The sequence below is a fragment of the Podarcis erhardii genome, assembly GCF_964252035.2.
Source record: "Podarcis erhardii genome assembly, chromosome: 6".
NCBI lineage: Eukaryota > Metazoa > Chordata > Lepidosauria > Squamata > Lacertidae > Podarcis > Podarcis erhardii.
In genome coordinates this window covers 42,486,132-42,507,075 of record NC_138510.1, presented here as the reverse complement: position 1 = coordinate 42,507,075, position 20,944 = coordinate 42,486,132, and the positions used below count along the sequence as shown (strand labels likewise).

The following is a 20,944-nucleotide window of genomic DNA, read 5'->3' as shown; positions in this document are numbered from 1 at the left end:
GGTGAAAACTTAGAAGCACTTGTGTCAATCAGAATTGACCATGGACTGCTAAAACTATATCAAGGCCTAGGTCCTTTGGAATATCAATGCATTGACATTTTAGATCTGAGTCACCCTTGTTTCAACTCACCTGATCCTCTCCTACTGTCTGACAACCCAGTACTCTACCCACATACTTTGCTTGGTCATCTAATGTAAGATAGAGGTCTTCTGAATGGACATGGAGACACTTCTTTTTTTGGTCTGTGTATTGTCTAGCACACTGATGACCTAGAAATGTGCATAAATTTCTCTCACAGAAAACAGTGGGATAAAAGTGTGCTGGTGGGGTTCTCCCCCGTCCCCAATCTCTCTGACTCTTTGACATGTGTTCAGAAGTTCTTCCATAAATGCCACAAAGCCTTTGGTCATTTGAAAAGGCGCTGCTCCAAAACAGGCGACTGAATTGAAAAGCCACCAGAACTTTAAAAGAAAAGTGTGCACACCAGTATGTCTGCTTAACTATGAACTCTAGGATCCCCAGGAATACAGGTCACCTGAGTATAAAAAGGGTGATACCAGCTGCCTTGAATTTTTCTCCAGTACACTGTTAACATACTGGGCTTTGTGAGTGTCAACAGTCTTCTCTGTGTAGCAAGAATGCAGGTTAAAAAACCCCTCTCTCTTTCTCTCTCCGGCGCATGACAACATGACAAGATTGTTTCTTGGTGGCCCAATGCTAACTTAACCTAATGGGCGATCCTTCATAAGACAGCTGTTGGCTCTTCGCAATTCACACAAGTATTCATAATCATAAAAGTATTCTGGGGGCTTTTTCAAGTGCAAGTTAATCCAAGCAAAGTTTTATTGGGTACTGATGCTCAGCAGGAAAGCGTGTAACATAGAATTATTGTGCTGCAGTTCTTCCATCTTTCCTTGGACAAGATGATTGCCTCTCTTTTGATTATATCTAAACTTGGAAAGATATATTTGGGAAGCCTCTGTGCCAAAAAACAGAAGCCTAAACCCAAGTGGGTTCCCTACACAGGCCAATATTACTAACAGTCCAAGTGTGATGTTCTCCATTACCCCAGTCCAGTGATAAATATGTCAAGTATACTAAGAGTATGAGAATCGATTCTCTTCACAGGATCAACAAAGCAATTTGCTGTCTGGGCCTTGTTCTGCCGTGAATAATAAACAGCAATAATGGAAGCACGGGCAGTTTAACACACCTTGCGCAATCTGGAATTTGGAAAGTGTTAAGGGCCACATTAGTCATTAAAAGTAAGGAATAAAATAAAGAAGAGAGAATATAAGGAATAAAACAAAGCCCGGGACCTGTTTGTCAGCATTGTCTCTGGCAGCATCTAATCCATCAAGGCCTCTTCAGGCTCCGGAGCTCTGCCATCAAACAACAGCCACTAATTCAATGAGGTGTGAAAGCGCCTATTTGTGCGAGGAGAAAGGAAATGGTACTCTTTGCCCAGAGACAATCGGCCTGCCACTTTTAATCAGTTCAGAGGCCATGAGTGCCAGGGCTGGGGATGATAAAGGTTGTATCGGGGTATGGTGTGCTGATTCAGTGCAACCATGCGTACCACAGGTCAGTGCCCAAAGCGGGGGGGGGGGGGGGGAGGAAGCAGGATGGCTAGGCCAGACTCAGGTTTGTCCACCTGAAAAGAAGTGGAATGGCATCCCCAATGCATCTTACCCCGCTTAAAGCTCTGTCCTGTGTAGCCTATGCCAAATTGTCTGAACTGGTGTGGGAAAATTATGTCTAATAAGCTCCACCATATATCAAGGCAAGGACTGCTTCTAACTGTATGTACATAAAAATATTTCATTTGGGACTTCAGATTGTGGGTTGCTTTGTTTCATACAACTCTGGGCAATTCCTGCTTGGCACAAGTCTGAAGTAGATAGTTGCTTTGGAGAACTCAACAGATAGCTATATATCTATATCTTTCTCTGTGTGTATGTGCAGAATTGGGTGAAATTTGCAAGGATAGCAGCCCCTTTTGAGGCAATGAAGACTGCCACATCTGAGACAAAAATGGTGCAGACGAGCCTTCTAAGGGTTGAGGGTTTGATGGTTTTTTAAAACAGAAATTGCTATGTGTGATGGGGGGGGTAGAATTGGGTGAAATTTGCAGGCATAATACCTTAGGGATGATGTTTGCCAAACTTCAGGCCAGTAAGTTGGGAGAGGGGATTGTGCTAAGTGCCCACAGAGCTACATGAGGCCCAGAATGTGTTTTATACAGCCCCGGGTATCACCTAAAGTTGCTCCTGTTCTTCCATCCCACCAGGGTTCCTTCCTTTGTATTAATTTCCTCCCGATTTTCCCCAGCTTTTAAAAGAGTTCCCCTCTCTGCCTCACTTTCTGTGTAATTTCAGAACAATTGGAAAGGGCAGCATTTTATTTGATAAAATAAATTGGTTTTTTGCTTGCTATTTTTAAAAACTTTTTTTCTGGTTTTGTGGTTTGGGGAAAATAAGTTTCCCTCCCAGCTGTCTGAGAACAAATTGGTAGGCTTCTGCCATGTGTGTATAAAGAGAGAGAGCGAGATTACGTTTGCTTGATTTCCAGTTTAGTAACTGTATTGCTCTGCTCTACTTAAAAACAATCATACTGCATACTTATTTACTTCTAATTTATATAAGAATGTATAACTGTTTTGTTCATAAAGAATATTCAAGCAGTGAATAAAATACACACAATACGTAACGAATACATCAAAACAATACTAAAACAGCATCTAAAATGTCTTCATTATATGCGAAGTCAGTTACAGGAAAAATTAGTAACAATTCAGCTGACACAAGCCTGAGTAAAAGTATTATGTAAATATCTAACGCATCAAGTGGAAAACACCTGCCTGGTTATCAGTGAAACAGAGTTCCTCAACCCAGTGCTATCACACTCAAGTGCCTTCAGTCTTCAGTCTAGCATGTGACACTCCTTGTGGGGCTTACTTCTGAGTAAACCTCCATAGGGTTGAGAACTCTAATCTGAGATAGCTATGGGGGAAATTGAAGCAGGGCGGTCTTTATTCTGAATTAGTTCATTTCAAGCACCTTTATATGTGGCTCTGCCTCCACACACCACTGGCACATAACCCATTGGGCCCATGCCTGAATAAAAAGATGCCCTCCAAAGTCACCAATTTTTGTTTTGGGGCTGAGTGCATCTGAGCATAAGCAAAAGCCTTTCTCACCTGACAGGGAAAAGTTCAGAAAGAAAATCGAGTTAAGCACAGTGTGCATTTGAACATCCACAGAGTGACCCTGAATGGGCAAACAGCACAGCCATATTTTTTTAATTCTGGTATTACATCCTTCAGTCCTGGCATGTGGCCATAAGGATTATGTTCTTCTCAACCCTACAATCTCCCCCCCCCCCATTTCCAATTTGGTATGTTAGTACCAACTCTAACAGTACCCTGAAAATGTTATGAGGAGTTTTGGACATAATCTTCATGTGCGGGCTAATCAACAATTAAACAATTTGGCCTGGATGACACATGGTTGGCTTGTGTTATGGATAGTTGCATGGAGTCAGGTGGGGTTGCCAGTTCTAGAACTAACCCTGTAGCTATCCCTTTTATAGCAGAGAGCAGGTATTAGAAGGATTTACACATTCCTTGGAAACATGAATTACGAGATTGCAGGGTAACATTGGCTAGTCTTGTCCCACCAACAATGCACGCACAGGCCATGTGCATACCAGTGGCATGAAGTAGCCCTATGCTTGCACATACTTATGTGAAATTATGTTCTAGCATTCCCATTCAGAACATAAAGAGGCCTCCTTTGTGTGTGCACTCCGACACACTCATGCACACAGCGAAAACTATTTGATTCTGCAATTTCAATCAGAGATTTTCCAGCCTGCTGCCACTTCTCCTTAAGAACGCAGATTATACAAGATAGAAAAATAAAGTACAGGCTTTGAAACAGCAGCAACATTTTGTTACAAGAAGAGCTTTCTTCAATCCCAACCTCTCCACCTCATTGCTTTCCGTGTTATCCCCCAGCCAAATCTGCTGCCTTTTCTAGACCTGTTCAATTTGAACATCATGGATTGTTAAAAAGAAACAGAGCCCTGGAACGGGCACCAGCCAGAGAGAGGAGCATTTTGACTACTACTAAGGTTCTGTCCCAGCATTAAGGAAAGAGGCTCCATGGTTGGAAGGGAATGGCCACTTTGAATAAAGGACTGCAAAAGAATAGTTACTTCTTCCTAACTAGGGGTCCTTTGTCTTTCAGCTTGATCACATTCTCTTTGCTACTCAGGACTCAACCACACTTTCACTTGCCCATGATTTGATCGTAAAGGTACCCCTGACTGTTAGGTCCAGCAGCAGATGACTCTGGGGTTGTGCGCTCATCTTGCTCTATAGCCCAAGGGAGCCAGTGTTTGTCTACAGGCAGCTTCCAGGTCATGTGGCCAGCATGACTAAGCCGCTTCTGGCGAACCAGAGCAGCACACGGAAACACCGTTTACCTTACCCCCGGAGCGGTACCTATTTATCTACTTGCACTTGGATGTGCTTTTGAACTGCTAGGTTGGCAGGAGCTGGGACCAAACAATGGGCGCTCACCCCAACGCGGGGATTCAAACTGCCAACCTTCCAATCGGCAAGCCCTAGGCTCTGTGGTTTAGACCACAGCGCCACCCATAATATGTACCAATTAATTCCCCTGGGTCCAAGATTAATTCCCCAGGGTCTCATTGTGAGAATCCCATTTTACCTGCTGAATCGGATCTTACCAGATGTGCAGAAAATCCAAAGCCAGATGTTGCTTAACCAAGCTTCAATTCAGTGGGAAAGGTCAGATTTTCATAAGGCTTAGCTATGGAAAGGAAAAACTATTGGATTTGGAGGATTTAAACAGTTCATAATATGATCAAAATACAAGGCAGGCGAAAGTGTGGACGAACCCTAATACTTATTTGTTTCCCTTTCCCTTCGTGCCTTCTTGTGAGCTTCCCACACCTCTTCCAAATTCACTGCCTGTGTGCCAGCTTTTTAGGGAGTCACATGGCATTCAGCATAAGAGTGGTTATTATGTCTTATTTTAAAACATGGCCTTGGATTTTAAATGTCCAGCTGCTTCCTCTTTCAATTTCCAGCTCATGAGTTGACAAATTCTCCATTTGAAGGTCAAACCCCAGCTCCTGCACACATGTTTTATGAGCCCAGGAAGAAAAGAGGGGGCATTTCCTTTGAGAACTCAGTGAGGCTTGTTATGTATATTTATGAAAGAATTCTCCCTGGATGCTTGAACACCCGTTTAACCGCTGCACACAGGGATCACAGTGCGGCATTTGCCTCTTGAGGACCAAGATAACAGAATAAACTTTTGGTGTTCAAGTTCAGGGTTAAATGATCCAACTGAAGTTGAAACACCACGCTCATAAAACCTACACATTTTATTTCAAAAGCCTGAGGTCTGATGAAATAACAACTTGTCTGCCATTGCATACCCTCCCAGTAGGCCTTCCTGAAGATGCAAGAGATCAGCATGACCTGATTGGGACCTTGGGACCCATTATCAAGTTGGCTTTGCCCATTAAAACTATTCAAATTATTCTTTGCTTTGACTAGGTGCACTATAAAATGCAGGGCCAGTGAGAGTCTGCAGACATGCTGCTATCTTAATTTGACCAGAGGCACTTGTTTTAGTTTCAATATATTCACAAGTTCTTGCCAAAAGATTGTGAGATGAAATGGAGAGCCCAGTCCACATGCAGTGCACATGGCCCACAGCTCAGATTAAGGCTAGACAGGCGGTCTTGGTTTTCTGCCCTATGAGATTCATCTAAATTTGCATCTCTGCATATTGTAGGGGACATCTGGAACCTAACAAGCCTCCTAAAATTAAATTCCTACATTTAAATGAGTACATGCAAATTTTATGTTAATCTACGCCATAGGTCTGTGCACCATGTCTTTTAAGAAACTAGCAAAGCTCCTGGGGTTTGGCTTCTTGCCACCCTCTGTATTTTTACATGTGAGGGTCAAAAGGGTTAAGATCTGGTGAAGTAGCAGCTTGTTTTCATAGCCTCCAAGAAGCCTCTGGTGAAGATGTCAAAAATCATCATGAGCTGACTGAGGCTTGGATTTCTTGCCGCTTTTGATTCCTTGATGCTTTGGGAGTTGTATTGTCAGGCAGTCAGGGAGGGGGGGAGGCAGAATCCTGTTATGTACTCTCCTGCTATTTCCCGGAATATATTTGTGTCAGCTGGCTCCCATGGAAATCTTGGGGTCAGTGTTCCTTTCTATAGAGCTAGTGTTATCAAAATGGTAACCAACAGTGCTTTTCTGTCAAAGAAATCGGAGCACATTTATTGCAGAAAGTTTCTGCCACCTACAGACCACAATCGATAACGTTTCCAGGGAAAAGCAATTGCAGAAGCCTGACTTTTCAAAATATGTATGTGGTAGCAACTTAGTTTCTAGATATAGCAAGATGTGCTTTTTATTTGTTTGCTTTGAAATCTGCTTCTTCCACAAACTTGGATTTGTGGCCTTCTAGAAGGCATAACTGACCACTTTGCCACCTGGACTTTAACACCAAGAGCATTCTATGTCACAAAATCATTAACAGAAGTGGCTTGCAACCTGCTTCCAACTATCTTATTGTGGATTTTTTTGGGGGGGGGGGAGGAAAAACCTATGTCTGTAAGTGATTAATTAATTGATGAAATCAATTGAAAGCCAGACAGTTAATCTGTTCAGGACATGATCTGAAGGCACATGAGGCAGCAACCTTGCTGCAGTTAATAAGGTTTGGATCTGATCAATGCCTAGATAGAAGACTCACCTGGAAACTCTATGTGCACACCTGGAGTTCTATGAAGCAAAAAATGTTGTGAGCAGTAGCAGATGAGACTTTGCACAGTGCCAGCCTTCCTTTCCTTGGCCCTTCTACTCTCCCATTCAGTAAACAGCAGTGCCCCCACTGCCAAGAGGTCAGGTAAGCACCACTGCCTTACCTCATAGCGCACTATGGGGAGTGGGGTATACCTGTAATTACTAGGGCTGGACTTCAGGGTCAAAGTCGAGAGCCCTGAAAATCAGCCCCCACCCCAAATAAATGACCATCTAGAGTGTGACAGACGCCATAGACCTGTTGTGAGCACCTTGGCCTACGTGGGTATGCTTCTGCCTACCCGAGCTGATGCAATATCATTTATTATTATTAAAAAAACATTTTATAGTAAGAGCATAAAAAGAGTCCTGCTGGATCAGGCTAAAGGGCCATCTAGTCCAACATTCTGTTCTCACAGTGACCAACCAGGTGCACATAGGTAGCCTGCAAGCAGGATCTGGGTGCAACCGTGTTCTGCCCTGCAGTTCCTAGGAACCTAAAGTTCCTACCTGCTGGCATTCAGATCCTGAAAGTGAAGGCTAGTTGCCATTGGCTAGTTGCCATTGATAGCCTTGTCCTTTTTTAAAACTATCCAGATTGGTGACCCTCACTCCATCTTGTGGGAGCAAATTCTATATTTAAACTATGCACTGTGTGAAGAAGTATTTTTTTTTTGTCTGTCTTGAAATTTCCAACACTTTATTAGCTGTCCCCTACTACTAGTACCGAGAGGAAGATTTTTTTTTTCCTGTTTTACAATTTCGAATATTCATTTAAACAACCTTAAAATATCGATGACGTCCCTTCTTCTCTTTCCATGGTTCATTTTGCATAACATAAATCCCTGCATATTTTACATAAACTAAAGCACACAGTATTCCATTATTACATCCATCAAAACTTATAAACACTGTTGAATTTACCTTAATGCTGCCAACGTTTTCAGCAGTGGTTTTCAACCAGTGTGCCGTGGCACCCTGGGGTGCCTTGAATGATGGTCAGGGGTGCCGCGGGCAACACTGGCCTCTGTCCCCCTTTCCTTCCCTTCCTCCTCTGATGCCCTCTTGTCTCTCTGCCTCCCAAAGGCTTGCACAGCTGTTTGTTGCAGGAGCCCTGGCTACAAGCGCCCCAGGCAAATGGTGCCTCTGGGGCTGGCCAGGGGGTGCTGGTTGCCAGTAGCTAAGGAAGCCTTGGAGTAAGCAAGCAAGCAAGCAAGCAAGCAGGTGAGGGAGCCTGGCCAGCCAGTCCACCAGACCAGGTCCCTGTGGGGCAGTGTGAGGAGGCACCTCTCTTTGGGGCAGGGGCGGGGCAGCTCAGAGACCACGGGTGGCAGCAACAGCTGCTTGGAGGACTCCCAAGGAGAGAGAAGAGGAGAGGAGGCTGAGGGAACACGCCACAAGGGAGCATGTTCAAAAAAGGGTGAGAGGCTGCCTGCTCTGCAGGCAAGGGGCGACATAACTGGTGCTCCTGAGCTCCACAGGGGTGCCGCAGGAAGAATGTATTTGGTCAAGGGAGCTGTGGACTCCAAAAGGCTGAAAACCATGACTATAGATAGAAATAATAAAAATATCCATCAGTACAACAATATACAATGAGAGAAGGTAAACGCATAACTTGTGAAAACTACAGAAACCTTACTTCCTACTATCTAATGTAGACAGTAATTATACACATATTAGAGGAATAAAAATCTTTCTTTGGTGAAGATATTTTGACAGCAGGCACACAGAATCATGCTCATTTCCCATAATTTGCGAGTTTCATTTGGCTCGAGCAAATCCCTTTTAAATATCAATAAGTCAATGCATGATTAAAGTATTCAATAGCAACACAGTTGAACCAAGAATGTAATTTGACAAAAATATTACACAACTGTAGTGATTTTGGAAGCATCAGTAGAATGGATGTTTAGAGGGGAACACTCACTTCAGAAGAGAACCACAATGCTGAGGGAATTAGATGTCTGCAGACATAGCATGAATAATGTCATAATAAACTTTTATCTCCAATGTTGGTGTGGTCTATGATTAAGCCATTAATTTTTATTTATTTATTTCTTGACATAGTGGCCAAACTTGTCAATGCTCCACTATTTGTCAAGACCACAGCCTTCCACATCCTGGCACAAGCATAGGAAACCATGGCAGAGTGTGCACAAAATATGACAACTAATATTGGCTTCACCACATCACTACCAAGTCTAGATTGCCGACCTGGCCTTGAATATGAAACTTCGATTTTAAAATACCTTGTTCCACACCTAGAAATATGCCCAGTACAATGACACCCAAACAAGATCAAAGATGCCTGTGGTAACCATGGAGTAGGCATCTAGAAAGGAATAATTCTATTGATTCTTGCATCTAACACATTTCCCATTCCCCCTTTTCCACCACTTTCCTCCATATTTCAGAGTAAATTAAAGTTGCATTATATTCAACATTGATGTTCTACTGCTACCTAGTGGCTACAACCTATCACATCATCCAATAACATCAACTACAAAATAGAAAGTACTGTAGGTTCTTCAGCTGTTGTACGTGGGAGACGAGTCAGTGTACTATGGATGGTGGTGGTGATGTATATCAAGGGTTAGGAACTTGTGGCCCTCCAGATGTTGCTATGCTAGGTGGGGCTGATGGGAGTTGGAGTCTAACATCTGGAGGGTGACAAGTTGCTCTTCCCTGATTTACGTGTATCCTTTAGGAAGCCCAGAATGGTTTATGTGAGCTCCTAGCAGCTTCCCATCCAGGCACTGATCACATCCACACACCAGAAGCCTCATAACTTTTACAGGATTTGTGCTCCCAGACCAATCACTGCATCCCATTGATTTGTAGTAGTTGAAATAAATAGAGGTGTACGAATGACTTCCAATAACTTTTAATGTCTCTAAATAAGCAGGTATTACAGAGGTTCCATTAGTGCTTTATATAAGGCAGAAACAACAACAACAACAACAACAACAACAACAACAACAACAACAACAACACACCCACAGAAGAGAGGGGGCCATTTGAGAATTTGGTGGTTGTATCCCTGCCAGAGAATGAGAATGAGAAGGTGGATCTGGCAATGTCTCCCAGGGAGAGGCAGACTTTCCCTGGGCAGTGCCTGCCTTCAGGCCATGAATTCCTGGAGTGATGAGTAGCTGGGCATTCTCCACTTCTGCTTAAAAGCTTAGCAGGGAGGTAGGGAAATTCATTTGAGCAACTTCACAGCTCACATGTAGTCTTGAAACCTGTTTACTGAACTTGGGCATCTGAAACTTGACCTTGATTCTGAATTGGTCTTTTTATGACTTCCCCTTTACCTTGTAAAAACATCTGGACTATATGCTTCTCTTCCCACAATGCTGAGTCTGCAATAATAAATAATCACTTCTTTACTTACAAGAAAGTGCACTTGTCTTTTGGGGCAGAAAACAGTACAGTCAAGTGTTGGTTACTTTTTCTTCTTGGTATCCTGCAGAATTTCTCATTCTCAGATTGGGTTTGGGCTATGGTTTGATTCTTTGGGATCCCTAACATTATCCAGGAATCTAGGATACACAGATTCCCTCTGCGACAAAGGAAACACAGATAAAAGTGCAAATATAATGGGTCTTTTAAATTCTCTTCTTTACGAGCTTCAAACTTTCCCCCTGTTGAATTTGCACCGGTATCCTTTACATTGTCTTAACTTGATAAGAAGGAACATGTCTTAATTGCTGCCATCAAGCTATACTTAATTATATCAGGGAAATAGACAATCCGCAATAGAGAGCCTATATCAAGAGAGCATTTAACAAGCCTGGCATATAATGTGGATATATTAAATAAAAGTACCAATTTATTTTAAAGAAGCAGAATGATGAAACAAAATATAGTAAGGCAAAGGATGACTTAAGGAAGGGATGAGGGACTTGTGGTCCTGCAGATGTTGTTGGGCTATAACTTCCACCGTCCCTGACTTTTGGCTGGGGATGATAAAGAGTTCAGCAACATCTAGAGAACTACAGATTTCCCATTCCTGATATAGACAGATGCCTTTCTTCACCATTTTTTGTTAACATGCAGTGTACATAAATAGCAATATGACTAAATTTGTGGAGGTTTTTTGGCTTTCCAAATGTAGTTCAAGCAGTAAAATGGAAGTAGCCATAGCAAGCAAGCCAGATTCATTGTACTAGGTTTGCTAGTACTGTACAATGTACTAGATTTGAAGCACATTCATGCTTCCTCTAACCTCTGAACTGCTCCCTCCCTGAGAGGGCTGAATAGATGTGGGATGTTTTAAGTGAAACATTATCATTTTCCATAAAGGTATCAAGACACTGGCAAAGTATTCTCCTATGATGTAGCAGAGAACTAATGAAGCTTTTTCCAAGGTACTAGCATTCACACACACTGTAACACTGATCTTCGAGTTGAACTTGCAAGCAGCCCCACTCACCTCACAGAGTGTTTGTTGTGGGGGAGGAAGGGAAAGGAGAATGTCAGCCGCTTTGAGACTCCTGAAGGGGAGTGAAAGGTGGGATATCAAATCCAAACTCTTATTATTATTATTATTTTTAAAAGTTTTCCACTTTTGATCTTTTAGACTGCCATTAAATTTTTAGATAACATGTCCAGTGAAAATTGAGTCACAGGAAAAGCTTTGGGCTGTGCAGCAGTATTTTATAAAATAAAAAAATATTATTGGAAGGTTTCAGCACATGCTAGATAAAAATAATAGAAAGTTAATAGAATCATTGAGTTGGAAGAGGAAGCATTGCAGGATAGGCCATATAGTTCAATCTTTTGTTTGGTGCAAAGAATTCAAACAAATAGCATCCCTAATTGATGGTTATCCAACTTTTGCTTGAAGACGTCCCATGAGGGCATGCTCATTGCCCTTCTCAATCAGAAGATGGAATTTTTGTTTTAAAAAATCACCTGAAAGGTTGTAGCTCAGTGGTAGAGCATCTGTCTTGCAAGCAGAAAGTTCCTGGTTCAATCCCCATTGGCATCTCCACGCAGGATTTGGAAAAACTCCTTCCTGAAATCTTAGAAGTCTGCTGCCAGTCAGAGTAGACAATATTGAGCAAGATGGACCAGTGGTCTGACTCAGTATAACACAGCTTCCTGTGCTCATTTATATAGCAATTTATTGCAGGAGGGGACCATTTATTTAAAAGTGTGTCTTGGAGGTTGGTGGAACAGTAAAACAGCCCAGTTTATTTACTTTAGTGCCCTTCTCCAGGGAGGAAGCAGTTTTATGAACTTCACTGCAGTGAGCACTTATTTTGGCACTCCAGTGAAACAGGGTGGAGGTAAAAATGTAAAGGGGGAAATATACACACAGAAGGGAAATATACTATATCAAGAGTCTGACAACAGATGGCAACAGAGTACAACAAATGGAATAAACAATACGAGCGTATTCGCAGCTGCCCCCTCTCTCCATACTCTTTATAACTTTATAAATATCTATAATATCTCTCCTTTATTTGCATTTTTCTGCCCTTAGCAAACATTTTAGATATTCCTTCACTGGGAAAGAGCTGCTACCCTTGACCAGCCCTTTTCTGCACCTTTTCCAACAACTAGAACATTATAAATGTGACCAAAGCACAGATCTGTATAATGGTATAAGGATTTCCTTTACTTTTGGTGCAATGTTTACATCTGATTTTCCACTTAAATTCCAACATCAATTTCCTGCAGAGTCATAGACAATTTAGATTCCAGCACTGTATATCTGAAGTTAGAGGTTTTGTCCTAAAATGTCCCACTTTGTGTTAAACTGCATTATTGGCCTTTCCTCATTTTGAGAAATCCTTTTGGGGGATATCAAACATGGTGTAGGTGTGGGGATTTGCAGTTTTAACCATTATCCAAGCCTTGTTTTTGGCACAGCAACACTGATACTGCCTCTGCAACATCAGGTGGGGCTGTAGTTCAGTGGGAGGACACAGGTTTTGCATGCAGAGGCCTCTGGCACTTCCAGGTAGGGCTCAGAAAAACTCCTCCTTTGAAACCCTAGAGAGTTTCTGCCTGTGAGACTAGTCTAGACTGAGCAAGACAGCATCCTACATTTCCAAACATTGATGCAGGACATGATATATGGATGGTCCCTAGCTGATTGAAGGAAACTGTTGCTCCATTGGGGCACACAGCAATGCTGATCAATGACATTACTGTATTTATATGTACTTAATTGATCTCTCAGAGAAGCTCCATCTTCCCCATGAAATGTTTTCCTTGCCTATCCCTACTTCCAGTACATCCTCCTATCCTCCAGGGCCAGCCTGCCTGGCTAATGAAGCTGATTAAAGTCCACTAATTCCTATGGGGAATTTCCTTCCTTCTTTTGAAAAATAACAAAAAATGGGCAAGACGGGAGGTGATGTCATGGTACAGGAGACAGGAATGATCTAGCTGGCCACTGTGAGAACCAGATGCTAAGCTAGGCATGCCTTTCTTATGAGAAAAACCCCTGAGGTTTCTAGATTTCTGGTTCACTTGGGTGTGAAGAGGAAGCCTTGGGGTATAGGGAGACAGATCTTAATGAAAGCCTCTGGTTCTGTTCACTATATTTAGTTAGTCAGTTAGTTGATGGATTGTATTTATAGCCCCCCCTTTTATAGCCCCCCTTTTCTCCAAGGAGCTCAATATATCTTACATGGTTCTCTCCCTCCTCATTTATTCCTCACAACAGCCCTGTGAAGTAGGTTAGGCTGAGAGGCAGTGACTGGTCCAAGGTCCCCCAGTGCACTTCATGGTTGAGTGGAGATATGAACCCTGGTTCCCCAGGTCCTGGTCTGACACTCTGACCACTATACCACACTAGCTCATATATATCATGCCATGCTCCTGCCATGCATTCATTGCATCCTATGGCCTTCTATATTAAGGAATTCAGCAAAAGCACCACATTTCAGTCTCACAAATGATAGATGCACAGTTGAATGAGGTCTTGCAATGCAACAGGAAATAAACCAGTACTGTGTTCAGTCAGTACTGAGCTAGGTGGGCCACTGGTCCGACTCGGTGTGAGGAAGATTCTTACAAGACACCCATTGTTGATCTCGTCAGTCATTTTATCCACCGCCTGCTAAGTTTTGATACACTCCCAGACACAAGCATTATTGGGCCCCGTCTTATTCAACATCTTTATCAACGACTTGGATGATGGACTCAAGGGCATCCTGATCAAATTTGCAGATGACACCAAACTGGGAGGGGTGGCTAACACCCCAGAGGACAGGATCAAACTTCAAAATGACCTTGACAGATTAGAGAACTGGGCCAAAACAAACAAGATGAATTTTAACAGGGAGAAATGTAAAGTATTGCACTTGGGCAAAAAAAATGAGAGGCACAAATACAAGATGGGTGACACCTGGCTTGAGAGCAGTACATGGGAAAAGGATCTAGGAGTCTTGGTTGACCACAAACTTGACATGAGCCAACAGTGTGACACGGCAGCTAAAAAAGCCAATGCAATTCTGGGCTGCATCAATAGGAGTATTGCATCTAGATCAAGGGAAGTAATAGTGCCACTGTATTCTGCTCTGGTCAGACCTCACCTGGAGTACTGTGTCCAGTTCTGGGCACCACAGTTCAAGAAGGACACGGACAAACTGGAACGTGTCCAGAGGAGGGCAACCAAAGGCCTGGAAATGATGCCTTATGAAGAACGGCTAAGGGAGCTGGGCATGTTTAGCCTGGAGAAGAGGAGGTTAAGGGGTGATATGATAGCCATGTTCAAATATATAAAAGGATGTCACATAGAGGAGGGAGAAAGGTTGTTTTCTGCTGCTCCAGAGAAGCGGACATGGAGCAATGGTTCCAAACTACAAGAAAAAAGATTCCACCTAAACATTAGGAAGAACTTCCTGACAGTAAGAGCTGTTCGACAGTGGAATTTGCTGCCGAGGAGTGTGGTGGAGTCTCCTTCTTTGGAGGTCTTTAAGCAGAGGCTTGACAACCATATGTCAGGAGTGCTCTGATGGTGTTTCCTGCTTGGCAGGGGGTTGGACTCGATGGCCCTTGTGGTCTCTTCCAACTCTATGATTCTATGATTCTAAGGGGTATCCACTGAATCAAATTAGTTAGATCCCACTATGAGCCTTATAGTATAGCCTCTCCTCTTCCCCGAGGGGAGGGGTTGTGAGCAGGAATCGCTTCCCGCGCTCGCAGCGGTGTGTGGCCAGGCCCCCTGCATCACTGGAGTCCTGGGCCCACCTCATGCCCCCCCCCCAGCCAGCCAATCTGGCCGGGTGTAGTTTAGCCGCATTTAAACAGCTGCAGGCCCACAAGCTCTTCCTTGTTTTGTTCCTGCTTCCTTGGATCACCTGCCCTCCCTCCCTCTAGATTTTGCTTCAGCACCTGACCTTGCTATGGACCTCAGTTGGTTGCCTGTTCAAGGGGCCTGGTAGGAATTTTTTCCACTTGGCAGATTGGCACCAGCCAGTTGGTTTTTCACCTAAGGTAAAGGTAAAGAGACCCCTGACCATTAGGTCCAGTCGTGGCCGACTCTGGGGTTGCGGCGCTCATCTCACTGTATTGGCCAAGGGAGCCGGCATACAGTTTCCAGGTCACGGAAACGCCATTTACCTTCCCGCCGGAGCGGTACCTATTTATCTACTTGCACTTTGACGTGCTTTCGAACTGCTAGGTTGGCAGGAGCAGGGACCGAGCAATGGGAGCTCACCCCGTCATGGGGATTCAAACCGCCAACCTTCTGATCGGCAAGTCCTAGGCTCTGTGGTTTAACCCACAGCGCCACCCACATCCCTAGTTTTTCACCTACCTTGTAGCAAATCATCACAACTTTGTAAGGTTTGGCAGTTAGGAATTGGAAAATGTGTTGCATGTTGGAGGGGAGGTTGTGGCCATCACCTACCCCTCCCTTTGTAGGTTATTCTGTTAAAGGGATCTGGCGGTTGTGGTGCCTGCCAAGGTGGTGGCTAGGGCCATGGCACAAGACCCTCGGTGACTCTAGGGGAAAGCTTCCAGTTGATTTGCATCAACAAGCTCCCCCTACAGGTTGTTAACCCTGCAGAGTGGCCAGGAGTCAAGTATAGTCTGTTTGGATCCAATGCCTAAGCCAATACCACTCACATTCTGTAACCAATAAAGTTGTGGCCTTTTTTAGCCCATTAACCTAAAATACTTGTATCCTTGTGTCTTATTTCATCACAAAGCAGGGAGCGGGGCCTCGACTCACAAACAGCATTTTCTGAGATAAACATTAGGCTCTGTATCCATCTGGCTTGTAACAATGGGCAAAGAAATTAATTAGTGAGAGTGCTTCTGTCCTCCCACTATGGATCCCAAGGGACTTCAGAGCCTCAGGGGTTCTCCTGCTTTCAGAAAAATCATGGCAAGCTTAAATTGTATGTCATATACCTGATATCTGTATATTAATGTGAACATTACACTGGTACCTCGGGTTTCATATGCTTCAGGTTATATACGCTTAAGGTTACAGACTCCACTAACCCATAAATATTACCTGGGGTTAAGAACTTTGCTTCAGGATGAGAACAGAAATCGTGCTTCGGTGGCACGGCGGCAGCGGGAGGCCCCATTAGCTAATGTGGTGCTTCAGGTTAAGAACAGTTTCAGGTTAAGAATGGACCTCCAGAACGAATTAAGTTCTTAACCCGAGGTACCACTGTATATAGATAAAGAAGGGACAGTAAAACATGAATGCCTAGAGGAATATTTAATACTGAGTCATGAGATTGCAGGATGCACTAACTTTGTCCTCTGAACCACTGACATTTTGCAAACACGTTTCAGGCACATATATCTAAGAAAATAAGCACATAATAAGAACCCTGCCGGATCAGGACAAAAGTCCATTTAACCTGGCATTGTGTTCTCACAGGGGCCAACCAGATGCCTATGGGAGGTCAATAATAGTCTTGCTCTACCTTCACAATCATATACCAGTTGCTGGGAATCACAAATGCTTGCTGGATTCCCCCATGCAGCTGGTTGGCCAGTGTAAGAAGAGGATATTGGATGGACCTTTGGAATGACCCATGTCTAGCTCAGTATGGTACTGATAATGCCAAAGCTGCAGGTTCGATCCTTGTATGGGATGGCTGCATATTCCTGCACTGCAGGGGGTTGGACCTGATCAGCCTTTCTCAGCCTGTGGATCCCCAGATGTTGTTGAACTACTACTCCCATCACCCCTAGCTAGCAAGGCCAGAGCTCAGGGATGATGGGAGTTGTAGTCCAACAACATCTGGGGACCCAAAAATTGAGAACCGCTGGACTAGATGATCCTCAGGGTCACTTCCAATTCTGTGATTCCATGTCTGGAATGTGTTTGCAAAAGGTCAAAGGTTCAGGGTTCAGGCTTGTATATCTAGCACTCTCCTGGCCCAATATTTCAAATATATGCCATCTTGAGGACCAGAATCCTGTTTTCTTTCTTAAAATAAATTAGAGATTCTTGGAGTTTGCATGAGCTGAGGAAGGAGTTTTTTGCCAGGAAATCTGGAATGGGATTTGGGGCTGGGTTGATTTAGCAGGGGCTATTTGTTCTATCAGTACCTTTCTGTAGAGCTTGTGTTCTCTTCTTTGTTAGGCTTGATCTCCTGGATAATGGGTAGCGGATCCTGCCTTGCAGCAGGTGGCTGTGCTGTGGGGTCTTTGGGTTAATTAGGCTCCCATAGTGGAAATAAAAACTCCCACCTTACTCAGTACAGATCTGAACCATATTCATAGCTGAGGCTCTAGACACAGTTCTTGCATTGCTGCCGAGGCTTCAGCACCTTGTCTTGGAAACCATTTGTGAGAGATTCTTAATTTTTACATCTGCAGCACTGTCTGTGGTTCATTAGGCATAAGCATGCTGTTGACCTATTGGTACTCTGTGCTTCTTGGATTTTATTTCCTAAAATGACATTTTCTCCTCTAAGATAACAAGTGAATGCATGAATATTGATGAAGCAAAAGGTCACATGGACGGAAAAAATAATTCAAAGGCTGTGCCATGAGAATGAACTCTTCAAAGCCATAAGTTTGTTTCAGTCAACTACGCCTTTGTCAGTAATTCAGCAAATAACGTGAACACCTGATTAAATTGCAACTGCTTTGGCTAACTGTACCCTTGCTCTGCTAGTCACATGTTTGAAATGCTACTGAATTTTCCTTAAAATACAGGGGCTTTGCTTAAAAATGCAGGGGCTTGTATCTGATGGGCTCTATTTTTAATAGAAAAAGTAAGTGCAGAACCTGCGTCCTGTCGAAGAAAAATTGCATATTTTACTCCTAATTTGCAAGGTTGCGTTTGTTTTTTTAATGCATTAAATAGAACATGTTCCTCTGGATTTAAAATATTGAGGGTGCAACTTCAAGTTACACATACTTCTGTGACTTATCCATGGGTGTTGTTCAAACTGAGGCTTCAGTATGAAGTAGACTGCTGGCGCGGCGAGTAGAAGCAATTCTTAATCTTCTCCCCTCATGCCATTTTTAAAAGGAGCCTCCCTCCCCATGCCAATCTTCCCCTTAAGCTTGCAGCACTGCAAGCTGCATTTTTAAAAAAAAAGTTTTAAAAAATATACATACATACATACATACATACATACATACATACCCACAGAATTGGATAAGACTTGTAGATTGGCCCCCTTATTTGGAAACTCATGGGCGGGGGGGGGGGGATATCTTGGAGCGGGAAAAATAAATGAGCAGATGCAATCTGTTTTCCTTCTTCCCCTCCCTCCCCGACTTTCTTACACTGAATGTTGGTGCTTTGCAGAGCAAAGGTCTTGGGTTTAATTCCTGGTGTCTGCAGTTAGGGCTGGGAAAGCTTCCCTGTCTGGAACGCTGGAGAACTGCTGACTGTGTTCAGTCAGTACTGAGCTAGGTGGGCCACTGGTCCGACTCGGCGTGAGGAAGTTTCTTACAAGACACCCATTGTTGATCTCGTCAGTCATTTTATCCACCGCCTGCTAAGTTTTGATCACACTCCCAGACACAAGCATTATGTAGCTTTGTGGCCTACTCCAGCAGCTCAGTCCAGAATAGGAGACAACAGTGATCCAGTTGGAGAACAACATGTTTTATTTATCAACCACTGATCTTAAGATATTGGCTCTTTCTTCCTATTACTCTTGTCATAGGTCTTGTCTCCAAAATAATTACTTACTTCCTCTCTCTCTCACTTTCTGGCTTTCAGAACTCTCTTGGGCTGAAATCCCTCTGACTAGGAGCTGCCCCAAGAGAAGTGTGAGGCATAAACTTCAACTTTTTGTTATTCAACTAAGGAAATCTGTGAGAGAAACCAGACATCTACATGTGTATCATTCCTTCTTTGAAGAGTGTAATTCAAATGCACCTTGAAGTATGGGTGCTGTACATCTCAATCCAATAAATGTTCATTTTCTTAACCAACTAATTTTACAGATCTGCTTTTAATGTTTGTACTGATGTTTTTATTGTAGCATTATATTCTCATGCTGTACACCACCTTCTTATTTTTCCATGAAAGTGCAGTTTATATGTTTTTAATTTAAATAAACAAAACTCTCTGTGCATTTTTTCTTCTTTTTGCAGGGGAGGAGGTGCCACTCTGGAATGATGGTGGAACAATATGGTGAGGTATAGACTGTAACCACACTTGGAAGTGAATGTGGATCCAATTTCGCCCCCATTATTGACCCTGCAAGTGACACAGTCACACACAATGGATTCTGTCAGTTGGATCGGGGTCCCTGGCTCCATGAAGCCCACATCAAAACCTACCTTATCAGATTTTCCTTCCTATAGGTTTTTATGATGACCATGCTATTCCAAATATTATGGTAACTTAAAAAAACCAAAAAAACACAAAACCCATCATTTTAAAATCAAGTCCATCAGATCTCTTGGCTGAAGACACAGGTGTCCAAATAATAATAAATAAAATAATAATACTAATAATAATATTTATGCCCCACCCATCTGGCTGGGTTTCCCCAGCCACTCTGGGTGACTCCCAACAGAATAATAATAATAATAATAAATCCATAAAACAGCAAACATTAAAAACTTCCCTAAACAGGGCTGCCAAGGCTCTGGCTAGTTCCCTGTAGCTTTACTTCTCGCAGGGAGGGAACCGCCAGAAGGCTCTCGGAGCTGGACCTCAGTGTCCTGGCTGAACGATGGGGGTGGAGACGCTCCTTCAGGGATACTGGGCCGAGGCCGTTTAGGGCTTTAAAGGTCAGCACCAACACTTTGAATTGTGCTTGGCAACATACTGGGAGATGCAATCGGGTGCTGTTTTCAGTAACTAAGCTATCAAATTCTCACACCTGTCAAACTCTTCTGCTAACAATACTACACCCACACATTTTAATGCCACCTGGGTGTAAAATAATGAATTGCCCAGTCTCTGATCCTCTTACCCCTAATTTGGACTTTTCCACAGGGATTTGAAACCTGAATCCAAGTGGGGACATCTGCTTCTAAACATAATCAGGAGCACTGGGGAAATTGACAGGGTGGGTTTTTAGTCGCTACACTGGCTGGTTCTGTCAGCTGCTGTAGCACCTCTGCTCCAGCAGGCAGTGCCCTTCTCAGGGGGAACCGCAGTAGGGAAAGTTTTTTGTTTTAAATTGGATTATGTTCAATGAGGAATGCAATGTAATAATTTTCATTTAGGTGGTGTAACATAAGAATTGTAGTTTAATGGCTTAATTTAATTAAACAGTAATGATTGTGTTATTTTGGTGAAAGATAACTAGAAAAAAATGTAGTTTACCAGCACTGTTATTATACTTAATCATTAAATGACTGTGAACTATGGTGATGTACATGTAGTTACATACAGTATGTGTGTTCTAGTCGAGCTGCAGTCACCATAGTCCAGTTTTTAGATGCCTGGTGGGAATGTGGCTGAAAGCTGAAGAACAACAACTCCTTGTGCACATGAAGTTTAAATTTCAAGAGGCATCTATCAAAATAGTGACAATCAGGATGGCTTTAAAAATTGTAATTTCGTTTTGTTTTTGAACATAGTATTGGGAACACAATCTAAATTGAATATAAACAGAACATGCTAATAATCTTTAAAAATGGAGCAATGATCATTTAACAGATGCATGGCCCTG

General features: G+C 43.0%; 1 long non-coding RNA gene across 3 annotated transcripts in view; it reads right to left on the bottom strand.

Annotated features, from left to right (window-relative positions):
• LOC309344148 overlaps nucleotides 1–20,944 on the bottom strand; it is a 62,633-nt gene that overhangs the window by 39,524 nt on the left and 2,165 nt on the right. The window contains exon 3 of one of the 3 annotated variants that reach the window (XR_014157635.1): nucleotides 18,521–18,866. The exons of the other annotated variants lie outside the window; for them this stretch is intronic. This is a non-coding gene — a long non-coding RNA (uncharacterized lncRNA). Of the gene's footprint in view, nucleotides 1–18,520; nucleotides 18,867–20,944 lie in introns of those variants that run through there. 3 annotated transcript variants of the gene reach the window in all.